Source organism: Sceloporus occidentalis, unplaced genomic scaffold (assembly GCF_023333645.1).
Source record: "Sceloporus occidentalis isolate IW3139 unplaced genomic scaffold, rSceOcc1.0.p SCAF_15, whole genome shotgun sequence".
Taxonomy (NCBI): Eukaryota; Metazoa; Chordata; class Lepidosauria; order Squamata; family Phrynosomatidae; genus Sceloporus; species Sceloporus occidentalis.
In genome coordinates, this window is record NW_028316995.1 from 16,734,657 (window position 1) to 16,743,477 (window position 8,821).

At 47.1% G+C, this 8,821-nt stretch overlaps 1 protein-coding gene across 1 annotated transcript in view; it reads right to left on the reverse strand.

Annotated features, from left to right (window-relative positions):
• LOC149303330 (sodium/potassium/calcium exchanger 3-like) overlaps window positions 1–8,460 on the reverse strand; it is an 82,544-nt gene extending 74,084 nt beyond the window's left edge. Inside the window, exon 1 of the mRNA XM_089481525.1 lies at window positions 8,389–8,460. The gene's annotated coding sequence lies outside the window, so the exon portion shown is untranslated. The remainder of the gene's footprint in view (window positions 1–8,388) is intronic.
• Window positions 8,461–8,821: the final 361 nt, after the last annotated feature.

An 8,821-nucleotide genomic window follows, 5' to 3' on the forward strand; every position in this document is an offset into this window, starting at 1 on the left:
TTGAGGTACCATATAATTGACGTTATGTGGGTAGATGTTATCCCTGATGGTGTCAATTTTGCTTTTGAAGCAGGTGGCAAGCTCTTGGGCAGAGAAGTTGGAGGGCAAGGGAGGTGCTGTGGGCCTGAGAAGGGTGTTAAAAGTGGAGAATAAACATTTAGGATTATGGGAAAGTGAGGTGATTAATGAAATTAAATATGTTTGTTTAGAGAGATGGAGGGCCGATGTGTAGGAACAGAGCATGAGTTTGTAGTTAATGAAGTCTTCAGGTGAACGAGACTTCCTCCACAGGCGCTTAGCGTGCGTGAACACCTTTGAAGGAGGTGTGTCTGTGTGGAATGCCATGGCTGAGGTAGGCCAAGCAGCAAAGTGATCAAAGAAATGTGAGGTGGGGTCAGGAGGCCAGTAGATCTGTCAGGAACCAATATTTCGCTACCTGAACCATGGCTTTTTTATACCTGTGGCGTTTACATCTGCGACCACTAGTGGCCACCCTCCGCCCTCTGGAGCACTAGGAACTCAGGTGTGCCTTGTTACCTGGGTTGAGCCCTAGTCTACATCCAGCTGGGCCTTGTTACCTGGATTGCCCTGCCTTTATGAACCTGCCCTGCGCTTCAGTCAGGACCTTTGTATTGAAGTCTATGGACCTTCCTGCTGTGGCTCTGCACCTGTACTGTTCCTGGTTCCCTGCTTTGTGTCCTTCCAAGCGGACTCCCTGCTTTGTGTCCTTCCAAGCGGACTCCCTGCTTTGTGTCCTTCCAAGCGGGCTGTGTGCCTTTCGTACCCTTCCAAGCGGGCTGTGTGCCTTTCGTACCCTTCCAAGCGGGCTGTGTGCCTTTCGTACCCTTCCAAGCGGGCTGTGTGCCTTTCGTACCCTTCCAAGCGGGCTCTCTGTCTGTCGCGCCCTTCCAAGCGGGCTCCCTGCCAAAAGACTTATTACCTGTATTTTATTTTGCCATACGTCCGGTTACTTGCTTAGACTATATTACCCTTATTTGCTGGTCCTGTTATATACATGAAATACACTGCATTACCTGGATTTCTGTTTGTGGTGTCTTTGTTTGCATAATCATGCACCGTGGGTTACATACTGAACCCCAAGTATCCCCTGCGCATGGGCTCCTACCTGACCTGATCACCCGAGTCCTGACAGAATACAAAGGCCATTACAAGGAGTCTGTGGGGTTACTTTCAGTCTTCAAAGTCATAGGAGAATGCTTGCTTGAACTGTGCAAATCATTAATGCAAATCTGGGACTCCAACTCCAATCACTCTCATGAAGACCATTCACCTACACCTGCTACATCACCTGAGAAATCCAACAAGCCTGTTACCAGTATTAAAAAGGAATCTCCTAGGAAATCTAGGAAACGTGAACCCCTTACCACAACCGAATTACAACAAAGGCGTGATGAGGAATCTTGCTTTTACTGTGGCAAAAAGGGACACTGGATCACCCAATGTCCTCTGAAACCTCCTAAACCCTCTGTACCGATTGAGCAGTCTACGTCACAACCACAGAGCTCTGCTAAAAGGGGAAGTAGCTTTATTCCCCAGCATAGTGAACCCATGGAGTATATACCAACCCTGGTGATTCCTGGTGCTTCTCAAACTCCGGTGGATGTCCAGCTGAAGCCTGATGATTGTTCTGTGATGGAATGCAGCGTCTGTGATCCTACAGTCTGTGGCAGTGTGGGTTGCTCCCATATGGATGAACTTCCTATTGCTTTCTGTTCAGCTGTGATTGCAACTCCTATCACTGCTACCTCAGCAAAGTGTGATACACCAGAGACTACCATAGCCCCTAATATCTCCTCTGGACTGATAGCAAAGATACATGACCCTATTCCATCTCTGAGGAAGAAGGGGCTTTCCATCAGTGCTTCACATACCAAGTCTGCTTCTCCCGTTTTGAACCATTGCAGTTCTGGTACTACCCCCCCTGCCCCCAGTAGTGCCCTGGGTACAGGGCAGCTATGTGACCCCTGGTACATGGAAAGAGAAAGCACTGAATCATACCTTCTCATCAACTTCTTCAGCATCCAGTCCTAATTTGACCTACGATTGCACCACAGATAACCTTTCCTTTGATTGTGTTATTACCTCTAATGGCAATATAATCAGAAAGGAAGACCTAGAGATCTGCGAACAAGCTTTACCGAAAAAAAGGAAGAAGAAGAAGAAATCACTTTAAGTACACCCTCCTGCTCAGTTTTTTAAAGGTGTACAGATTTTGTTCAGACTGTTTGCGTTCTGTGACCGCTCCTTAGGGAGGGGGTACTGTCAGGAACCAATATTTCGCTACCTGAACCATGGCTTTTTTATACCTGTGGCGTTTACATCTGCGACCACTAGTGGCCACCCTCCGCCCTCTGGAGCACTAGGAACTCAGGTGTGCCTTGTTACCTGGGTTGAGCCCTAGTCTACATCCAGCTGGGCCTTGTTACCTGGATTGCCCTGCCTTTATGAACCTGCCCTGCGCTTCAGTCAGGGCCTTTGTATTGAAGTCTATGGACCTTCCTGCTGTGGCTCTGCACCTGTACTGTTCCTGGTTCCCTGCTTTGTGTCCTTCCAAGCGGACTCCCTGCTTTGTGTCCTTCCAAGCGGACTCCCTGCTTTGTGTCCTTCCAAGCGGACTCCCTGCTTTGTGTCCTTCCAAGCGGGCTGTGTGCCTTTCGTGTCCTTCCAAGCGGGCTGTGTGCCTTTCGTACCCTTCCAAGCGGGCTGTGTGCCTTTCGTACCCTTCCAAGCGGGCTGTGTGCCTTTCGTACCCTTCCAAGCGGGCTGTGTGCCTTTCGTACCCTTCCAAGCGGGCTGTGTGCCTTTCGTACCCTTCCAAGCGGGCTCTCTGTCTGTCGCGCCCTTCCAAGCGGGCTCCCTGCCAAAAGACTTATTACCTGTATTTTATTTTGCCATACGTCCGGTTACTTGCTTAGACTATATTACCCTTATTTGCTGGTCCTGTTATATACATGAAATACACTGCATTACCTGGATTTCTGTTTGTGGTGTCTTTGTTTGCATAATCATGCACCGTGGGTTACATACTGAACCCCAAGTATCCCCTGCGCATGGGCTCCTACCTGACCTGATCACCCGAGTCCTGACAAGATCACTGCAACGCAAAGAGCAATCGGGGAGAAAAGGCGGACAGAGTGAACTTCGAAAGACGAGAAAGAGAGAGAGGGATTGGTGCTATTTTATTTCCTCTCTCTGGTGTATTCCTATCCTTCTTTAAACATACTCTCATCTCTCACATTTAAAATAAACCTTCTTTCGATCCCTTATCCCAGGGCTCGACAAATCCCAGGCGCCAGGTCGCCATGGCGACTGATAATTTTGTCCTGGCGCCTAGGTGTTTGTGAGCCAAACCAGTGGCCGAAACACACATTCGGCAAAATGGCGAAATTAAAAAAAAAACGGCTGAAAATAATCCCCGCAGGGGCCGCACTGCTTAGCTGTGCGTTGCTCTTAATGTGGAAGCAGCGTCTCTTGTGCTGGAGTGGCCACAGGAAGCAGGAAACCAGAGGAGTCACATGACTGCTCTGTTCCTCCTCCCAGTGGGCGGGACAAGAGAAGTTCGTGCAGAGAGACAGCGATAGAAGCAGCAGGGCCCCTATGGAAGTCTGCGTGTGAGAGATCTGCAGTGCAGGTAAGGGGGTGAAGGAGGATGAATGAGTGTGTGTTTGATAGCATGGTTGTGTAAGTGGGGGGAGGAACATGGCACATGGGACTTAAGTGATGTGCAGCATCAATACACAAGGGAGGCAGCAAGCCAGGTTTCAGCATGTACTCCTATCATGCCAAGTCAGCCAGTACATGCTGGAACCTGGGTATGTCTGGGCCGGACTGTGATTGGTGTTAACAATCAATAACTCGAGATTGAGTGCTGGGGCAAAGTGTGAGACTGAGTGCTGGGGAAAAGTGTGAGACTGAGTGCTGGGGCAAAGTGTGAGAGTGAGTGCTGGGGCAAAGTGTTAGTGCTGGGGCAAAGTGTGAGACTGAGTGCTGGGCAAAGTGTGGGTGCAGGGCAAAGTGTGGGTGCAGTGCAAAGTGCTGGGGCAAAGTGTGAGTGCTGGGGCAAAGTGTGAGACTGAGAGCTGGGCAAAGTGTGGGTGCTGGGGAAAAGTGTGGGTGCTGGGGCAAAGTGTGGGTGCAGGGCAAAGTGCTGGGGCAAAGTGCGGGTGCAGGGGCAAAAAAAGTCCTGGCTCCTAACTTTTTTAGCTGGCTCCTAGATTTATAACAAATTTGTCAAGCCCTGCCTTATCCCCATCTATCTTTTCTTCTCCTTTCCCGTACCACCCTTGTGCGGACATGCTAATTTAGCTTTCCTCCCCTGATCTTTCACCCTCACTTTTAATTGGTCTTAGTAACTTTCACTCTTACCCTCCGTTCACTGCTTAGGATTCCATTCCTAACACATTTTTCTTATATCATTCTTCATCAGCTGTCCAACTAGTCATGGCTCTCCATACCCTTCCAAATAAAAAACTCCTGACCACTACCTACAGTGACCTTAACAACACTCCCTCCATAGATCTCCAATTAATCTCCTAACCACCCTCTTTGCTCTTCCCATGACTCACAAAATCTCTCTTTTTAACAAGTATCACTTCTTCCAACTGGCATATCCATTGTTTTACCCATGCTATTCCTATTCTATGGAATTATCTACCCTGTTCTGTCACATGCTTCCTTCTAACCTTAAATGATTATGAGAAGCTTAATAGCTAATATCTGCATCCTGCAAGAAACCATCTGTTCTTCCCACATTTGTGATTTTCATGACATTGACTTCTACATACAGGCCCGGACTGGCCATCGGGCACACCGGGCGTTTGCCCGGTGGGCCGGGCCACGGCAGGGCCGCATTGACTTAAGGGCTGTCAAAAACATCGGGGTTTTTTTAACTTTATTTAACATCCTCCATGTTAAATAAAGTTTTTTTTAACTTTATTTAACATGGAGGATGTTAAATAAAGTTGAAAAAAAACCCCGATGTTTTAATTTAAACCCTGTGCGGCCGCAAACCCCTAAGGCCGGCACTGGTGGGGGCTTCCCGGCCCCTTAGAGCAGGACCGGCCTTTGGGGTGTGCGACCGCACAGGGCGTCACACTCTAGGGGCGGTCCGCACCGGGTGCCGCTCATCAGGGGGTGCCAACTTGCGGCACCCGGCACCCCTCCAGAGACGGACAGTAATGTCCGCCGCTGGAGGAGCAGGCTCGCAAGGGAGCGGTATCGGAGGTCTTTAACAGACCTCCGGTTCCCTTGAGTGATTTTAAGCCGGGTTCAACCCGGCTTAAAATCACTCAAGGGAGCCGGAGGTCTGCTAAAGACCTCCGATACCGCTCCCTTGTGATCCGCGCGGCAACAGCTGCTGTGCGCCGGGGTTTGTTGTTAGATCCCGGCGCACAACACTGAAGCCGCGCCCACCGCTGTCCGTGCCCTCTGAACCGGAAGAAGACAGAGAAGACAGAAGAACTGAAGAAGAGGAGCGAAGAGGAGGAAAAGGAGCTGTAAGGAGAAAAGAGGAAAGGTAGGAAAATATTCAGTGAGAGTGGATTAGTATATATGTGTGGATTGGTATATATGTGTGGATTGGTGTATGTGTAGATTGGTATATACGTGTGGATTGGTATATACGTGTGGATTGGTATATACGTGTGGATTGGTATATAGGTGTGGATTGGTATAGGTGTGGATTGGTATATATGTGTGGATTGGTATATATGTGTGGATTGGTAAGTGTGTGAGAGTGATGGGTGTTATGCTGTACCATTTCCAATGTCTTTTTCATGATCTAATTATGCTCTAAAAGTACATCATAACTCCCATCACTCTATACTGTTCCATACAGTGGCAGAGCTGGGAGGCAGAGGCCTTGCACCCTCACCGCAGGACTCCTGAAAGGTAAGTGAACTTCAAAGAGGGAGAGGGTAGATAGTTAGGAGGGGGTAGATAGGGAGAAGGGCGTGAGACGGGGGAAAGGGGGTAGATAGGGGGAAAGGGGGTAGATAGGGGAGAAGGGAGTGAGAAGGGGTAGATGGGGCAGAAGGGAGTGAGAAGGGGTAGATAGGGCAATCATACTCCTATCATGCCAAGTCTGCGAGTACATCCTGGAATCTGGGTATGCCTGGGCATGATAGGAATGTGATTGCTGTTAACAATCATATATATATATACATATAATATTGTTTTTTAATTGTTTTGTCCTATTTTGGTGTGTTACTTACTTAAAATAAAAGGGTTTTTTTATGGTGTGGGGAGGTCATATTCGGTTTCGGACAGGTAAATGCTGCATTTTCGGTTTCAGTCCAAAATTCGTTTCGGTGCATCCCTACTACTAAGCCAGACAATGAAGTGGTAGGCCTACACCACAACAATGTTTGGCGTAGTATATAGTGATTGGGGTTATGCTGCACTATTGTCAATGTCTGGCTCAATGTATAGTGATAGGGATTACGCTGTACCACTGTCAATGTGTGCCTCAGTATATAGTGATAGGTGTTATGCTGTACCACCGTCATTGTCTGCCTCAGTATATAGTGGTAGGTGTTATGCTGTACCACCGTCAATTTCTGCCTCAGTATATAGTGATAAGTATTATGCTGTACCACCGTCAATGTCTGCCTCAGTATATAATGATAACAGTGAGAAGAGGCAGAGGTGGTAGATAGTGATACAGGGGGATAGATAGTGAGAAAGGGGAGTTTTGTTACAAGTTTTTATTTCTTTTCGTTTTTGGGGATGGGGGGGCACCAGAGGAGTAGTCCGCACAGGGCGCCAGAACACCTAAGGCCGGCTCTGCCTTAGAGTGGCGGACCCGGTTGCAGTTGCGGCGGGCTTAAGGGGCTCTGCCTTAATGCGGCCATATAGGCCCAGTCAGTCCGGTCCTGACTGGGCCTATTTTAAGGTAGGAGCCTGGAGCTGCAGCTCCATCAGCCCCTAAGTCAATCCTGCCCTGCCACAGGCGTGGTCGCAGTTGCTGCTTGCTCTGGCAACAAGGTAAGTAGGGTGAGGGAAGGGGCTGCAGTGAGAAGGGGCAGAGGGGGGTTAGGTAGTGAGAAAGGGGGAGAGGGGATAGATAGAGGCGGTACATATTGAGAAGTGGGGAAGGGGGTTACATAGTGAAAAGGGGGAACATAGTGAGAAGGGGCAGATAAGATGATGAGAGGGGGTAGTGTGAATGCGTATGAGAATGAATGAATAAATGTGTGGATGAATTGTGTGAATGCGTATGACAATTAATGAATTCATGTGTGGATGAATTGCTTGAATGATTTGTGAGACTGCATTAATGAATGTGTTAATGATTTGTGTGAATGATTAAATGCAAAGATGGTACATGAAGGGTGGGCTTTAACAATAAATAAATAAATAAATATGGGCTGCTCAGGCTTAAATGCCCGGGCCTATTTTTTGTCCCAGTCCGGGCCTGTCTACATATCACCCTCACTACAATCAAATCATCCCCACCCTAGCAGTCCCTCTCTGTCTCATCTTGTAAGACTGGGGCTCTCTGCTCTTTGTGTACCAGTACATCATAAAATGTGTTAAGGTCCAGAGGACTACCGCCCTTCTGGGTGCAAAGGAGGCAGCTGGGGCTGGGCTTAGCCTAGAGAAAAACACCAGAAAGAAAATAAGAGAAAGGGCCCACATACAAGTATAAAGGCAGAATGCAGACACGAGAATGGGGTAAAAAAGCTGCTGAAGAGAAATACAAGAGCAACAATGTGCAACTAAGTATAAATAGGCAAGGATAAGGGTATATTGAACAACAGAGGCACAAGGACGAAGTACATAATAAGACAGAAGTATGTTGAGATGTCTGATGCCCGTAACTTCATGTCTCAAAAATAGACCTGGAGTTTTGGATATGTCTGTTTCAGAAAAATTATTCAAGGGTAAAATTCCATAATCAATATCTGGATATCTGTCTGTGGCTTTGATTTTTTTTTAAGACCCCTCACATATTAAGGGCTTAATGCAGAATTCAAACTGCATACGGACAAACAACAAAGGCATTTTCTGATTACAAAGTATAATGTACAGAGACACAACACTTAACTACTTGGTGGTAAAACCATTCTACCCTGGCATATCAAACACATTGAGGCGCTGTTGCAAACCATTTTGCAGGGGCCCTCATGTCCCTTCCTAAAATGTCCCCTCTTGAAGTTGTACCTCACCCACAGCACAGAGCACCTCCCACACCACAATAAGTGTTCCTTGGCATCATATAAAGTGAGCGAGGCAGTGTCTATGTAAGAAAGCTCAGAAAAGTCAGACACAGGCCAGAAAATGTTTAGTAGAAATGGATCCCTGGTTCCTGTGGTTTGTTAAGATTAGATGATATGCCTTGAAAAGTTTAATAAAATGGTCACTTACACAGAAAACATGTAGAAAGATTGCCCCGTGCTTTCTGTCCTCATTTGAGAAGATATCACTGGGGAATTCATGAAGGGCTGCAAGTCAGAAAAAAAATCAACAGTTAAATAAACAATAGTTTAACAATAGTTAATAAACTCAGTAAGTACGAAAATACACGACACTTCTACTTGCAATGTTATTGCACCAACGAGCGTGAAGTGGACCTTCAGCAATTGTGATCTTAGAACTCCTATAATTATAACACTGTTATATTATAATACCACAGTACATTTCCTCCAGATTATCCTTCAGAAGTTATTGTGATCCCACACTGTCAAGTTCTGTATTTAGCACTACACAACATGCATTATTTGTCTCCTGTATTCTTAAACAACCATGTATGGTTTGTGGCTGTCACCCTTGATCCCCATATTCACCTATTTTCAGCCCT